This window comes from Thermobia domestica, chromosome 6 (genome assembly GCF_964235325.1).
Source record: "Thermobia domestica chromosome 6, izTheDome1.hap1.1, whole genome shotgun sequence".
Taxonomy (NCBI): domain Eukaryota; kingdom Metazoa; phylum Arthropoda; class Insecta; order Zygentoma; family Lepismatidae; genus Thermobia; species Thermobia domestica.
Window position 1 is genome coordinate 148,408,885 of NC_137459.1, and position 18,063 is coordinate 148,426,947.

Sequence of the window (18,063 nt, forward strand, 5' to 3'; positions counted from 1 at the left end):
TTTTTGCCCCCTCACTTTCAGACTGTAGAAACATCACACAACACTCATTATATGAACTAAATTTTACTTTTTATAGTAATGTGAAAAAATTATCTATTCCAGATTCACCTTTCTCTTTGAAACAAGAGACCGGGCGCTTTTTCTGCCCCCATGTTAGACAGAAAGAGTTAGGAAAAAGAATTGAAAATTATCTTTATTTCCATTGGTGTACATTCTCAAAACACTGTAAATTCTTTTAAAATTTTTGTTTAAGTAATCGTAATCTGCAATATGAAACGAGTCGTCGAGCGAGATTTTAAAGTTTGAAAAATATAACAGTTTAAATGAGTAGCAGGACATTTAGGAACTAAATATATTTTCCATAAAGTTAAATTAATGTTCTTACAAACAATATGCAGAGTGCAGTAAGATTTATAGTGAGGAGGAAAAATGTATAAGGTAGGATTAATAATTCAGAGCATATGAAAAATGCGAACTCTATTGTCGTTCCGTTCGTTTCACTACCATTTCTTTCGGAGTGAGAAACATTAATATACGGCTATTTTAAGTTGTTTTCAAACGTATAAATATATATAAAAACATTTTCCACCGTTTCGTTTTTCAATGTGAGAAGGGTAGGAAATTATGTATCCCTCTGATATTTTTACGTGGGACCTTTTTGTCCCAGTGGTATTGACATGAATGATCATATTGTATTTGCAATTATGAAATGTATATTGTCAGAAAAACAATTGGGTCGTATTTATGATTACAAATATTTTACATTTCGGAATCCTTTTCCAAATTACAGTACATGCAACCACTGCTTTATCACTAGTACATTGTTCCTCACTTTCATCTGTTCCATTATCACTTTCATTGTTCACGTTCACTTCCACTACTGTCTATTGGATAATATTAATAGGAATTCTGTGAACCATTAGCAGGCTTCTCTTTACCAGTGGAACATCGATTCATAGCAATAAAATGTGGTAAATTACAGGGGTTCTCTAAGAATGTATCGTGGGACACATATACCCAGTGGTAGTGAAAGGGTTCAAATATGAGTGCAGAAACAGAACCTCTATTTCAGCTCTCCTTTCAGACCAAGTTTGTAAACAAGAATAAGAAAGACAGTCACTGCTCATGATAACTAGCAGCGTTAGATATTTAGCTCGCAGTGGTCAAGCAATCAGTGGACATTTGCATAGTACGGGTAATTTGATATCACTTCTGGATGAAAGAAAAATGATGTGCCTGTTCTCAACCAATGAATTAATCGACGGGATAACTGGCTTAGTGCTGATTGAAAGAATTTTAAAGATTATGGGACATGCAATATAGAGAGACTTGGTAGCAGAAGTTAAAGAGTCTCCATTTTATGCAATCATAGCCGATTCCACGACTGATATTTCAAAGAAAGAACAGTTATATCTGTGTGCGTTGTATTGACTCTGATTCATGAAACCTAACAAAATATTTATGGAAATGATCACCCCACATGGCACAAAACCGGAAACAGAATTCACGATCCAAGATATTCTAACGAAACCTAACCTGAATGCAGAAAATATACGCGAACAGTGTCATGATGGTGCAGCTATCATGTCAGGACGAGTGAGTGTTGTGCAGAAGATAACTTCGACTCAACATCCGAAAGCTGTATACATTCATTGCAGTAATCATGCATTAGATCTTCCATTGCAAGAAGTAGCACGAAAATGCGAACCTTTGTGTGACGTGCGGGCCATAGTGAAAGACGTTTGAAACATCAACCTGGACTCTTCAAAACGATAGATAATATACGCACGCCGACATTGTTCTTGAACCCTGTAAAACTATCAACAAAAGTAATCCTAAACATTTATTGCCTGTTGTCCTACTCGCTGGTGTGTTAGGCGAAAATCTCTAACCAGATTTCAATCTACTACAAACGAATTCAAATCACGTTCGAAAAGAATCATTAGTAATACAAGTGGTCCAAACGATGATCAAAAAGTAATTCTAAAAGAACATTTGAAAAGAATGAACAAATTCGGAATGATATTTTTTTCTGATAGTCAGTATACGTGCTTTTGTACCTTGCGGACAACTGGCGAAAATGCTTCAAAATTCTGAAGCTTCTGCTTCTGGAGCTAAAAGATCAGCAACACTCTGAGAAACCTACGAACGGACAGTGCATTTGAAAACATCTATAAGGAAGCAAAGGAAAATGCAGACATACTACACTTAAAATTGCCCACTTTATCAAGATCAAAGAGAACACCAATTAGGTTGGAAGAGACTGATAATCCTTCTATAGCAGCTACCCTAGAAGCTGTATCAGATCTTCGGAAAATGTACTTCGAAATCATTGACTCTTTGTTGAATGAAGTGCAGTGTCGTTTCAATCAGCCAGGCCTCAAACAAGTCATAAAACTCTAGAAGATACATTCTGGAGGAGCTATATGTGCTGGTGGGTTTCTCTCAAGAGAATATTTGAAGCAGGAATTGGGAGTTCACTTGTCAGATTTTAACCTGGATAGATTATGAGCTCAGCTCAGGCTGCTTCCACCCACTTTGGTGACGACTGAGACGCTGATGACCATCAGAATATTAAAAACTATTAGTGCTGAAACCCCAACTGTTCGCAGTCTTCTCGACCAAGTTGTTCGTCTAGGGACTTTCGTTCTCACTATGCCAGCTTCTTGAGCATTTGCGAAAGATCATTCAGCTATTTGCTTACAGGGGCGTCATTTAGGGGAGTCAGGGAGGGGCATTTGCCCCTCCCCCTAAGTGAGAGTTATATAGATTTTATCAATAGGATAGTAGTAAGTCAGTGAAAAATGCGAAATTTTACATATATCAAGGGGTCTTGCCCCCCCCCAAGCCAAATCTGAAATGATGTTACTGTTTGCGTAGTCTAAAGACACATTTGAGGACGTCCATGACGCAGGAAAGATTGGCTCATCTGCTGTTGTTGCATATGTGTAGCGACCAGATTTAAACACTATTGCAAGATAATTCATATCAAAGACAAGCGAAAGAAAAGATACTATTAGTCAATTTTGAAAAGAAATCAATGTAGAAGTACGTAATATTATGCGTATCATAACCAATTATTTAAATTACAAAATAGCACTTAAAATTCAATATAAACTTGAATTATTTCTTATTAATTGTGTCGTACTTTATTAGTGTGAAGCGAAGTGAATATAATGAGATTAGGAAGAGAGGTGAATGTAATAACAACTAGATATACTGAAGTAAATGTAGTAAAAAATACAAATAACTCTGGATAATTAGTGTGATTGAATTTTCTATATAAATTTTATGAAGTCTTTAGTGAAAATTCCATTTTTTTATTTCTGGTACGAAGTCAAGTAGGTAGAAAAAATATTTTTGCGTATTTTTTACTTAATTATGTAGCCTGTTTTATAATATTCAAGTTACTTTCTACTACAAAGTGCTACAAAGTTCGTAGTTTTAAATAGCAATTTCTAATATTACAGTGTACTGCAACATCAGAACTGGATTTTTAAAAATATAATTTTAATTTCCTCATTTCCAAGTGATTTAAGTATATTTAAGTTTGTTTAATAGTGTTCGTGTGACCATGTCCAATACATTTAAAAATATGTACCAGTATATAAAATAGTAAAATTTGTACTTACAAACAGTCATTGTGAGCAGTACAAATTTTACAATTTTATATGTTTTTAATTTTGATTCCAGTGGTTGAAAATTTCTGCACCAGACCGAAATCCAGCACAAAACTGACATGGGATTAATTAATATAAAGATATAAACTAAAATGCCTCTAATGGAAATTTCACTCTCACGAAACTGTTTACAGCTTCATTATATTATTATTATTATTATTATTATTATTATTATTATTATTATTATTATTATTATTATTATTATTATTATTATTATTATTATTATTAACTCATCAAATCAAATTATTGTTACATTACAAACATATATTCGTATTATCTTACCTATATTACATTCCCGTGTCTATTTTCCAGACAGCAGTTTGCCCCCCCCCCCAGCTGAAAATACTTCCGACGCCACTGTCTGCCAGGTTCATATACTTGTACCAAATATCATTTTAATAACTTGAAAGGCTTGTGAGATACTCGATTTTTGGCATACAGGGGAATGGGGCTCTTTGACAGTAGTAAGAGAAAAATGGATACTTCTAAAAACTAGGGCAACGGAAGATTTAGCTCAAGATGTCAAAATATTAGCATATTATCATAGTATAATATATCAAAAAACTTAATACCTATTATAAAACCGATAGTCACGAAACAATAAAGTGAAAGTAGCAGGAAATGAATCTTAGAAACGAAAAAAAAAAAAAACGGATCAATTTGAATCTACTTTACTATCATTTTATTTTATTGTAAAAATATTGCATATCCAAGTTCCAGTATAGTATTTGCTGCATAAAAACTACATGATAATAATTATTTTAGAAAGAGTGTTTATCGAAATTAGAAGTTTCTACGTAATAGTAAGTTAAAAGCCAAATTCACTATACTACAATGTTATGAACCAAGAGATTTTAAATGTCAAAGAAATATTCGTTTCTCTAGCACTTGCTACGCACAAATGGTTTTTTTCCAAAGCTCCTACGCATGTCTGATGGTATCATTATTTACATACTTAGCAGCGTATCCAATCATATTTTCTGGCAAATTCATCAGAGATATCCCAAGATATTTACTGACACAGTTCATATGACATATTTTCTCGGATTGATTTATATCGTAACATTCGTCGCGGCTATTATTGGTTGACACAGGTCGTCTGGGGATTCTTTCTTTTATGTTTTCTTTGTATCCAAGATAGTATTGCTGCTCTTTTCAATATAATATGAAATACTTCTTCTTGTTGAAGAAAAAAACTTCTTCACAATTCTATTGAAGTTCTTCTTACAAGTAAATTCCACGTTGATATTTCGAGAATGTTTCACAGCTCCTTGGTGACTAAATTTTTCATTGGAATAAAAATCAGTCTATCCAATATGATTTGTAGGCGCTGTCAGGTGGTACAAACAAAATATCAATCTCATTCTTCTCTCAAAATTCGATTTACTAAAATAGTAACATTATTTACTACTATGAATAAGAAGTGCCAGTTGTTGACGTGACAGACAAAGGCGACAAAATATAGAAACATTGTGTCTTACACACACGTAAAACCCACACAACTTTGACACGTTATTTGTTGTATACATAATATTATATGAGGCCAATAAAATAAATATTGAGAATCTCCTTGCTAAGAAAATAGTCACATTTGTGGCAACTATTGAATAAATTCAAAATGTTAAAAACAACAAACTTTAACAACAGGGATGTCAAATTCAGTATCTTAAGTGGGGCAAATAGTCATTATTTTACACACAACGACTAAAGTGAGTGGAGATTGAAGCTACAAGAAATATTTACTCTTTCTTCCAGGAGAACTGTTTCGTTGTATGTTTAATAGCTAGACAACCAATATGATTGTAAATATGCCCCGAAACATGATATGTCAGGATATTCCTCCATTTGGAGCAAGAAAGAATGAGTAGTTGAACATCACTTAGAGAACTACAAGATATATAGGTAGAAATTCCATTCATGTTAAGTTCTAGGAGATAGGAATTAATGCGAAGAAAAAGAGAATAACAATGTGGATATCATGCAGTGCAACAATCTTGTTTTGTTCAAAAGCACCCCACACATGCAGAAAAAAAGCAAGGATGAAAATGGAGAAATAGCGAGAAAAGAATGGGAAAAGATGAAAATAAAATACCGGAAGACATGAGAATAAATGAAATTTTAACGCATAAAAATACACAGTCTGTGTCTTCCTCCCCTGCCCCTCCCGCTATCTTGTGTTTTTCTCCCTTTATCGGTTAAATCTCTTTCAGTGGGGATCGCGAACATCATTTATAGCGCTTGATTCCATGAAGAAAATAACTGGAAATGCAGGTTGGGAGTCGATCCAAGAATCTTGAGAATGAGAGTCTTACACACAGTCCACTTACCTACACAGACCACAACTAATATATTGTTGAATCAGCCATTAAGCTGGCTACTGTCAGCGAGTTACGCCCGGCTCCATTTCAAGTTTGAATTTTATGTACGACTATTAGACATCTATGACTCAGGCTCCTGGTTCTATGATAGCATTTGATCAGTAGATCAAGATCAAGCATGAAACTATCCACAATCTTGAGAATTTGCTGTTGCACCAATAGATCCGAGATGCGTAACTCGGATTAATCAAGGATTAAAAGGTTGATTTCGTAAATCTACGAAACGAGTCCTATATTTTTAACACGAAATCAATCATGTGAATAAAATTATCCAATCACAGCGAGTCTAGTTCGACACCAAACTCCAGACGTGGCATGGTGTTCCCACCTGCTGTACTTTTATACATGAAATTACATTACTTAAGGAGCGCACCCGCGTAAATACGATGTATCCACACCGAAATCCTAGTCCTTTATTTCTCAGTGTGTAAGGAAAAAAAAATAACTCCAAGAAGAGCCACAGAAACGGTGTTTGACCACAACATAATTAACTTAACACTAGATGGGATCGAACCAGGAATCACACGCACCAGACGTAACACTCTACCACTAAGCCACCGCCATCCCCTCTCTGTTTGAACTATTAACATAATGAACCAGTATTAAAGCCGGATATTGTACCAGTTTTTGCTACTTCCTGTTGCAGTAGGAGATGAATAGTTGAGATGAAATCAATGCTGCCTCCTGTTACCGTTCTCGCTCTGTAGAAATCAATACTGAAACCGGAAGTAGTGGTTCATTTCTGTCGTTCCTAATTAGAATAAAGGGATAAATGATGTTTCGGAGATGGAACACATCCGTACAGGACAGACCTCATAGCGAGAAACTGATTCTCACTATCTTTCATTATTATTATTATTATTATTATTATTATTATTATTATTATTATTATTATTATTATTATTATTATTATTATTATTACTTTGGCGGTCAGTGTTGAAACAGGGAATCGTAGCTTTCCACCACTTCCATTTTGAATGAAAGGACAAAGATTTAAGTGCTTAGGACGTTGAATACGCATAAAATGTGTATTTCCCAGTCACAGTTTTTGCTCTACGTTCAAATATTGATGCGTTGAATGGTATGATCTTAGGCGACTGTAAATACATGTGGACGGACGAACGGATGGACAGATACAAAACAAATTTTGGCTTGTTGGGACCATGAAATGTGTAAACCTTTTGAAATCTAGAGGTTTTTTTGCTACCACTGTACTTGCTTCTCTCCTATCGTTGCTCGAAAGTAAAAGTGCAAGTAAAAAATAAAAAGTCGGTCGTTATAACACGAAATGAACTGATTTAAACAGAACACAATTATATTGTTGCTGATACATACAGTATTTTCATTGGTTACTTGTGTTCATTGTTGATTATACTATCGTACTATCGCACACACACACACGCACACACACACACACACACACACACACACACACACACAAAGCATTCACTGCTGAACATACACTGTAGTTGAGAACTATTCTAATTCTTGAGCACAGCAAACAAAACAGAGAATTGCACAAAACTATCACTAATACTGACAGTTTTTGTACAGAGAGGTGCCTAATTATCGACAGTACCGTAGTTACTAAAGATGTTTGAATTTTATATTTATACTATTAAATTTGCCAGTGTTACTGCGCGCAATGTTTACACTGGAACTGCCCACTGGGGTCCACTAAACCCCAAGTAACTTTCAATTTTAGAAAAATCCTATTTACCGTATTATGAAACAAATATACCATAGTTGCTTTCAGTAAGACGTTTAAGAAGTGATTTTGTGATTATCAAGATTATTGGATTAATTTTAATTGACAACGAGCAAAGGAAACTGTGATTGGTGTCCCTCATACCCCAGTGTTCCGTGCACGTTACATATTGGGTAATGAATATTTTCTTTGCAAAAAATGTTTTATTTTAAGTTGTTTTGTGGCACGTCGTACTTGAACTACAGTTTCTTGGAACTACATAGTCGTCTGGGATTAGGTCTAGGACTATTTTGTGAGCTAAACTGCTTCTATTTCTAAAATATTAAAAACATTACAAGAAATAAGCGATGCCTATAGCAAAGACTACAGAAATTGTTGTGGGAGGGGAAGATGACTTTTTTTATAGAGTGAATATTCTCGAGAGGAGCAAGACCATGTAGAAATTCATGAAGGAAAGAAAACCGAAGAAAATGCCGAGAAATTGAAAATTCAAGATTCTATCCAAGTGACCTATGGGCGATGAACACAGAGCAAGAATCTGTATTGATTTAGAGAAAGAAGAATAAAAAATATAATGAATTTTAAAGTGATTTCTAAGTAAATGTATTGGAACAAGATATACGAACGTTTTACATGGTAATCTTCAACTACTACTCTAACAGAAAATTAAATAAAATTTCAATTGATCCTACTTTTTCTTGCTTTTCTGTGAATATATATATATATATATATATATATATATATCTTGCATTACTGTTTTCATAAAAAAAATGTTCAAAAGACGGATACAGTCACTGAATAAAGCTAACAATAGATTTAAGTGCTTAATTACATAACTGTACTCAAATATTATATATACAAATAAATGTAATTAAAAATACATATATATACAGTGGCGGATCCAGAATATGATCGAGGGAGGGCTAAACAATAGTTTGCCGCTTTATCCAGTGTAAAGCAGCATTGAAACTCATTTTATCCAGGGTATATCTCAGTGTCAAGGCCTCTAGGCCTCTATAGCCCCCCTTGGATCCGCGCCTATATATATATGAAGACCTGAAGTAAATTAAGATCTAAGTGCCATTTGAACAGTTTTGAGGTAATGATGATTTTTCTCGAGAATTTGTGCCGTGCACATACACCTCACGCATTCCATTGGCAATTATCTGGACTACTACGCACAGCTTTAGCGCTTAGATCCGAATATATTTAAACTGACGTGACCATTATACTGGCTATAGCTCGAAACTTCAGAAAATGGCACTTAGATCCAAATTTACTTCAGACCTTTATATATATTCTTCCTTTTGGCAGGTCTTGGGACTAGCATGTTTTTTTCCTTTTTTTTATTTCTTTTCTTCTTAATTTTCAGCTTGGACCTGGAAATGTTTCTTCCATGTTTCTCGATTTCAAGCTTCCTCTTTTAACTCCCAATATTATCTTCTATTTTTCAAATCATCCATCACTTGTGTTCTTCTTATTATTATTCCTCGCTTTTCTTCCATCTTTCCTTCTATGGCGGTATGGAGAAGACAATTTCTTCGCAAGATGTGTCCAATCCAATTACTCCAATCCAATTTCCTATGAAGGATGGTGGGTAGATGCGTCCTCTTCTCTCCTATCTGTTTTAAAAAGTCTTCTTTCGTTACTCTTTCTGTCCATTTTATCTTCTCCGTCTTCCTCCAACACCACATTTCGAAGCTGTCTAAATATTTCTTCTCTAACTTCCGTAATGTCCAAGTCTATGAGCCATAAAGTGCAATGCTCCGAATATAAGACTTGACCAATTTCTTCCTTAGTCCAATGTTAAGGCTACTTGTTAAGAGTGACCTTTTCTTGTTGAATGCTTCTTTGGGTATGGCAATTCTCGACCTGATCTCTTTGGTGCAGAAGGCGTCTTTATGGTCAACCTCTTCAAGTAGGTATACTCTTTGTTATACTCTGACCTGTAAGGGCGCATTTCTACGGGATATTCTCATGATTTTCGATTTTTCGATGTTGATTTCCATTCCATATAGTTTCCTGTAATCCTGTAATCATCTCCTGTAATCCTTCTTCGGTTCTAGCTATAATAACCGTATCATCTGCATACCTGATCTTGTTAATGATCTGCCCTCCAATGTTGAAATCTTCAATTTCCATTAATGCTTCCTTTATTAACCATACACTGTAAATGTTGAATAATTGGGGCGACATACTACATCCTTGTATGACTCCTCTTCCAATCTCCACACTATTTGTTTCTCCTTCATTCAAGCGCAACTTGACTCGTTGTTCTATGTACAGGATGCGAATGAGCCGTCGATCTCTCCAGTTGAATCCAGTTTCTTTAAGTATTTGTAAACGTTTCGTCCAATTGACCCTGTCGAAAGCTTTTTGCCAGTCTATGAAGCATAAACACAACTCTTCCTTTACGTCCAGAACTCGTTTGGAGATAATTCTCATCAACCGAATGGCATCTCTGGCCCCTTTCCCTTTCCGGAATCTGAATTGATCTTTGTTGTCCAACATCTCTTCTATCTTGTTTTCCAACCGTCTGTTCAGTATACGTGCAATTGATCTTTCCAGTGTGGGAAATAAGGCTAATGGTTCTGTGATTGGTGCACTTCTTTGCTTCCTTCTTCTTGGGTAATGCTGTCATTGTAACATCAGTAAAATCCTTTGGCCATTCTCCACTCAGGTAGATCTTGTTAATAAATGAAATCAGTACTTTCATTGCATTGGCTCCTAATTCCTTGAGCAGATTTGCTGGTATGTCATCATCTCCAGTGGCCTTCCTCCTTCTCATGTCCTTAATGGGTTGTACTACTTCACTTTTCAATATACTGTTCTTTTCCTCCTCTTCTTCCGCTTCGATCGCAATATCTTTGGGGCGGTTCTTATGGTCATACAGATCTTTTATGTACTCTTCCCAAACTCTAAGAATCCTTTGATGGTCACTGACTACATGGCTTTGTTGATCTTCGATTCCAAATGTTAGCATTTGTTAGCTTTTCCTCCTAATTTTTGGGCTTTTTGATACATCAGATCATATCTGTCGCGACGTTGAAGTTCCATTATTTCTTCACATACCTGTTCCATGTACTTTTCTTTGGCTTTGTCCCTTTCTCTTCTCAATTCATTATTCAGTTTTCTGTATTCTTTCATGTCCGTGCTTTTCGCCATTCTGCATTCTTCCATCTTCTTAAGCATCGATTTAGTTAGCCACGGTTTTCTCGGTATTTTTTCCATTTTTTCAATGTAGTTGTAGAGTGTGTCAAATGGAATCTGTTTATCTTTTTCCAAACTATGTTCTATATTGCTACCATATCGCCAATCACACGGATTTTTTAAATTTCTTCTTTCACATCACTGTTCATATTTCTTAGTCGCTATAAGTTCCATTTCCGATTTCTCCTCCAATTTTTCTTGATTGTCTTAAACCAGGTTTGCACTTCCGATACTAGAAGGTTGTGATCCGAATCGATATTCGCTCCCGGTAGTGTCTTCACGTCTCGTACACTATTCCTGAAACGCTGCTTCACAAGAATGTAATCGATTTGGTAGCGTTTCTTATCTCCTGACCTTTTCCATGTGTACAGCTTGGTTTTTATTTTCTTAAACCACGTGTTCGTCAGCACCAGATCATGTTGCCTACAGAAGTCGATAAGCATTTGGCCCCATTCGTTTCTTCTACTTAGTCCAAATGGTCCCACTACCTTATTCGCGGCTCCTTCTCCTACTACGCTGTTAAAGTCTTCCATTACTATTGCGTTGACCTTACCTCTTCCCTTCTGGTGCAATATGTCACTGATCTCATCATACAGCACTTTTACTTCATTGCCATCATGGTTGCTTGTTGGTATATATACTTGTATTACCACAATATCCACTGGTTTTACACTTAGTTTTACAAACATCAAGCGGTCACTGCAGCGTTCCACTTTGGTTACACTTCTTGCTACTTCGTTCTTCATTGCTATCGCGACACTATTCTCGGCCTTAACGCCACCCGAATAGAATATTGTGTAATTTTCCGATACTGTCTCACCTTTTCCTGGCCATCTCTCTTCACTTAAACCCATTATGTTCACTACACATTAGTCCATTTCAACTTTCAAATTTTCAAGTTTATCCATACGTCGTAAAGTCCGTACGTTCCAGGTTCCTATGTTGAAATGAAAGTTTTTATTATTATTATTTTCTCCTCTGATGATTCTTCCCGGAGTAGTCCCCATCCGGTGATCCAAACGGGGAACTATTTTGCCTCCGAATTTTTTTACCTCCGGAAGAATCATCATATTTATTTATTCTCCTTCTTCATCCATCCTGGGAAAAAGATAATGTGGTAGTATTCCCATTTCCTTTCCACATTTCCATGCCGTTGTCTACCTTGTGGTTCACCCGCCTTTTTTAAGGACAGATTCCCCTCCTAAGGGCAAGACTGCACACTGGGGTCTTCTGGACTCCAAACTTTAAAACACAATAAGGGCAAGAAGGTGTCGTGACCACCACCCGCTCATCCGCCCTCCGTAAAGACCGTTGGCACTTGGTAGAGGCTGACTCCTTATCCCGGGAGTCGGTCGGTTCCAACCTACGTTAGCCACCTAAGACGTTGCCCGCTTTCTCCCACGAGGAGGTGTAGATTGGGATTTTCCCTTCGTTTAGGATGAGACCCAAAGGCTTTTCTCAAACCTCTCCAACATGACGAAAAGCAAGTGCGCCTTCCGAGGGTTAAGAATTCTTCCTTCTGCACCTTTTATATAGAATTTGTCTCAACACGAGGTCTCGCACGAAATTTGAACGCCTAGTATGGACAACTTGGTGAACCATTCTCACCCATTTTTCTTCATTTTACTCGATCAAACATCTAAAAGCGCTGAAATGTGAATTGAGCTGATAAATTGTTGGCCCGACTACATTCCACACATACCATTCTGAAATCATTCATTATACTGTTAGCTGGGATGATCGTATCTCTAACGTTTTTGTTTCTCCCTCGCAGGGCATTGATTGAAGCATAGCGCAGCCAAATGTGGAGTTCACCACAGAAGAGTTGAGAGGTGTCATGAAGTTCTTTTTTTCCTACAACTTAAGTCACTAAATGCTTGCTTGCTAGACACATTGGATTGTTTTTTACCCTTCACACTCACTGTGAGGAAATGGTGCTCAGCCTTTAAATGTGGCGATTTTTCAACAGAAAACTGTGAAAAATGTGGAGGGTCAGTGTCAGTGTCAACTCTGGAATAAGTTGACCAGGTTCATGACTGATTTTGAGTAAAAGGATAATTTTAGTTACAGAAATACTTGAGATCTTGCACATATCCAAATAATGTGTCTAGTCAGTAATTCATGATCACCTGGACATCCACTAGCTTTCCGCAAAATGGATGCCCAAATGTTTGAACGACAATGAGAAACGCAGACGTGTGACATCTTCTAAGTTGATTTTGCGGTATTTTCTGAATTGTAAGGACAAGTTTTTGAATGAGTTTGTTACCCAGAATGAAAGTTATTTCCATTAGTTTGATCCTGAGATCAATCAACAGTCATGCGATTGACGCCACTCAGGATTTCCAAGGAAAAATAAATTAAAAGCACAGAGGTCCACAGGCAAGGCATTTGCCTTAATATTGTGGGATAAGAATTGTGCACTGAGAAAAATCCGTTATCCGGACAACGGTATATTCTACAAATATACAGAATCCTTATCTTTACTAAGGAAATCAGTACGGAATATACGTTATTCATATGCTACATACTTTTCCCGCTTAGATGTTACATCTTGTTTTTGCAGGACGTGTGACGTCTACCAGTCTTCTGTATATTACAAAGATGTACGTATGTTTCATACGTCAGCTACATGTTACATGCGTCCATCTGTATGTGAGATCCTGACCGTCTATATACAGTTCTTTAGTTCGTACGGAAAGTGCGTTTATTCGGAAAACTTGTACGGAAAGTACGAATAAATTATACTTTTTCAGTTATGGTCATTTGGGGCAGTACCGACATCCTAAGAACATTTGCACTACTACATGATTGTAACGAATTATTAAAGAAACTATTTATAGCCCATGGTTAAGTATACTATTTCAACTACTTGACAGATACAATACATGTTACACAAAAGCAATGTGTGACTGTGGATCCACAATTGAAATGAACGATGAAGAAGTGTCGGACGTCCCCAACTCTATGGGGAAGACCGACAGCTTGTTTGGGTAATACCGACATCAGCTATAAAACCTTACATATTATGATAATGTCAGTAATAATTCCACATCGCACGTTACTGTTCGTCAAGTAGTTTATGAGCTTTAAACAAACATGGGAATCTGTAAGTTTAGGAATGTAGAATGTCTTTATTTATAGCTACAGAACATATTTAAAAAATGTCACTCAGTTACAAATGAGGGAATGAATAATAGCAACATTTCTTCAGTTATAAGAAATATATGAAATAAGAATTTCTTTCTGAAAAAATAATATGCTAAATGTGAACTAGTGCAGAGAGCATAAAAATTCTGTACTTCATGAAAAAGTGTTTGCTAATTTATGTTAATCGTATGTTATTAAAAGTATATCTATAGATTGAAATATTAGTGTTAGCTTCATATAAAAGAAAGACCAAACATTATACTCATATTTGTCTGAGATTTCACACTGTTGACACACAAAGAAGGGATCGTCTGGATGAAGAACTCAGTCCTCGTTAAACCGCTAAAAATATTTTGTACATTGAACTTAATCAGCGGAATTGTTTCTGCTGTTAAAAAAAAAAAAAACGACAGATAGCACAATAATTTTCTTTTTGAGTTTTCTAATTTTTTTACTGTGTTTTGCAACATTTTTATGTATCTGTATATTCTTTTGTGTGTAACTACTTTTTGATTTTTCTATTTTACTATTTTTCTGTCCACATGTTAAAAGTTTGACACTATTGTCCTTCGCTTTACATTACAACATCTTATATTCTTGGGTGAATCCAAACGCGTCTAATATAATTAACTTTTCTTCTAGTGCGTGTTGTTTCTTGCAGTCAACTTCGAATAACCTGTCACGTAACGTATCCGAGGAACTTCAAAAGCTCATGAAGCAGCAGTATGTTGTAAATAGAAGTAGCGTTTTTCTAAGAACATTCTCTTTTTAACTTATCTGAAATCTATTTGTTGGACAGATCTAGCGTTATGTGTCTCCCTTTGGATACCGTGACTGAATTCCCTAATTCACGACAAACTTTATTTCTATTTTTAAAAATTTTCAATACGAATTAAAAATGTCATACAGTTGGCGTGGAGTCAGAACATTGCCTGAAACGATGAAGTCAATGTAAAATAAATTATTTCTAATTGATAAGAAGCCGGATTAGTGAAAGTGTATTGTATTCGGATAATTTATTTGAAACTATATATTACACTTTAATATACTAGATGAATATAAAAACTTCACACACATGCAAAACTATCAGATCGACATTTGCAGTTTTTTGGATCAAAAAAGTATAATTTCTGCCCGTATACAGTACAATTTTCACGAATAAAAGTTTGAATATTATCCACGGCTAATATAAAACTTTTATATTGAATCTTACTCTACGGAAAGAAACATGGCATTTGGAGCATTTAAGAATAATTTTTCTTTCCATTTCTAGGTAGCTTTCAACGGCGTGGTTTCACGTCCATTTGTTGTCAACATTTGTAACACTTAAAAGCATCCTGTGACCAGCTGATCAAAAGGGTGCCACTTCAGCATTTATTCTGGAAAGAACCTTTTTACCTCCCTTAGTTTCTGCTTTCTTTGTTGTGAAATCAATGTCGCGAAACTATTGATCATGAGAAGCGGTGAGGCATGATAAATCCTTTCAAAGGTCTCGACCCTTCCACGCACCCTTTCACTTGCTTTGACATTAAAATTTGCAAAAGCAGAAGATTAGGTTAGCGCGAACATACGTACTTTGCCTCCCTCGCGGAACCCAGAAACTGGAAAGCGGAAAAGTTTTACGGAAGCTTATTGTGCTTTTAACGCAAAAGAGGAGAGTTTCCATGTTCACTTCATCACTTGACTGAAAGTTTGTTTTTCTTAGCGGTTCTCCATTGCTAGTATTTATGTGGCATGGAGTTGAAACATGTTTTAAACGGAAAAAGCTTATCGAAGAGCTGTTTGTTGTCAAGTTGCCTGTTTCATCCACCACAAAGACTAATTATATATATATATATTCAAAATGGATACTGATAATTTAATGATCTGACACTTTACGCAATCCGGTTCCTTTCGGCCTGGATAATCTCTTCACTACAAACAAACAATATAGAGAACTATATAGATAGTATATAGATAAATACATATTCAAGAGCTTATAAATGATGCACAAAATAATCTACTCATAGTTTTGTTGTTTGATATAGGAAAAGCTACTTTCTATCTGCTTTTAAATAAAGTAAATTCACAAATTTAACGTGCTTTTATCAAATGGAGACAGCTAAGAGATGCATATGGAATGGTAATGAGAGAACACAAGTAGGAGGGTATGGGACTACTTTATAAGGACCCATCGATTCAATGTTCAGAGTACTACAAACAAATATGCATGACAGGTCTTGAGCTCATTAATTTTATCTGGAAGGGAGCAACCTATATCCACAGTAGGTGGTGCATTTCTGGTCACAAAAACCTAAACTGTATTCCAGACAAAGTTTTAAAAAAGAACTGAACCTAGATTCTTACTTTCCTCGTATTTGTGCTTATAGGGAAACTTATTTTCTCTCCATTCTGACAGAGAGTAAGATGGGTAGTCTTACAAGAGCGAAAGGCATGTGAACGTTACTGCCATTAAATATACCATGTGCGTATAAAATACAATGATAACAGATTACTAATATAAATATATGATATGTAGATAGACAAAAGTAAAAATCTAGTATACTGAGTGATTCAAGACTGTAAGGGATTACCGAGAAAACTAGATACACATGTAATTCAATCAATCAATGCATTCAGTGAGGAACTGCGAGTGCAATGGTAATCTAGTTTACTTTGGTTGGTGTTGTTAATATAAAAATGGAGAACGGAAATATTCTACCGTTCGAACATTTGTAAAAATACTTTTTCTTAAAAGCTGAGGACAGAATTTAAAAGTAAAGTGTTTGAAGTGCCCCGGCGGGAGACCGAAACCACATGCACTCAAACATTTGGGACCAAGCAATTGTCCAAATGTTAATTATTTGTTTACGCTTGCTCTTAATAATATTATATTAATGCTTTCTTCAATACTTAATTCTTGTATAGTGCTATTCTGTTTATAGTTATGGAGACTTGAGAAATTGTAATTTCTTCGTGAAACAACAGTTTCAATTGCAACAAAGTAAGAAAAAGGTGAAGATTTCGTTTTCTCAGGGGACTAAAGAAATAAATCTATATTGAGTGTAGGTGAAGTAGGAGGTGTAATGTGTTGATTGGTTATCATGACAATGATATAGTGATTTTCTGCTATATAGTCTTTCAACTACAATAAGTAGGTTTTAAATTAGTCAGCGAAACGACAAACCTTCGATGTAAAAATACTGTAAACTGAAAATGATTATCCTTATAAATCAATAATTAAGAATCATGGTTAATAAAATACTTTTTTTCAGTTTTCAAAATATTCTTTTATTTGTCAACAAACATGTTTACATTACACTACAGCAACTACAAATAGTACAACACACACTTTTTCTACGCGTAAACTGCAACAGCTTTTAATCACTTCTTTTACACGAATATATTCGTGCCACAGGAAAGGCAAATTGTGTTCAAAATGTGTGTGAAATGTGCAGAAACTTCCAGCGGTGCAAGTTGTGCACACTTATCTATTTATTTATTTATTTAACAATCACCAGATACAGCTCACAGGCCATTTTACACTGGATATCCAACAACAACAATAACAATGGAAAGGATTTGGGAAGGTATCGACCAGAGCCTGTTTAGTAGGTACCATCCCGGCATTTGCCTGGTAGGAGTGAGGGAAACCCTGGAAAACCTCAGTCAGGATGGTCGGCAGCGGGATTCGAACCCACGACCTCCCGAATGCGAAGCCAACGCTCTACCACTTAAGCTACTTCGTTATCAGACGTTTTGTACACATTTCACACTTCTTCTGTTGCACACATATATATTTCCTACATGCAAAATAAGTTATCAAAAGTCGTTGCAATTTACTCGTACAAAAGTGAACAATTTTGTGCAGTATAATATTTCAATAATAGCGCATTGTGTATATTTTCTATAGTTGCTTGTATGTATATTATTGTGGATATGTCTGGTGGGTTCCATA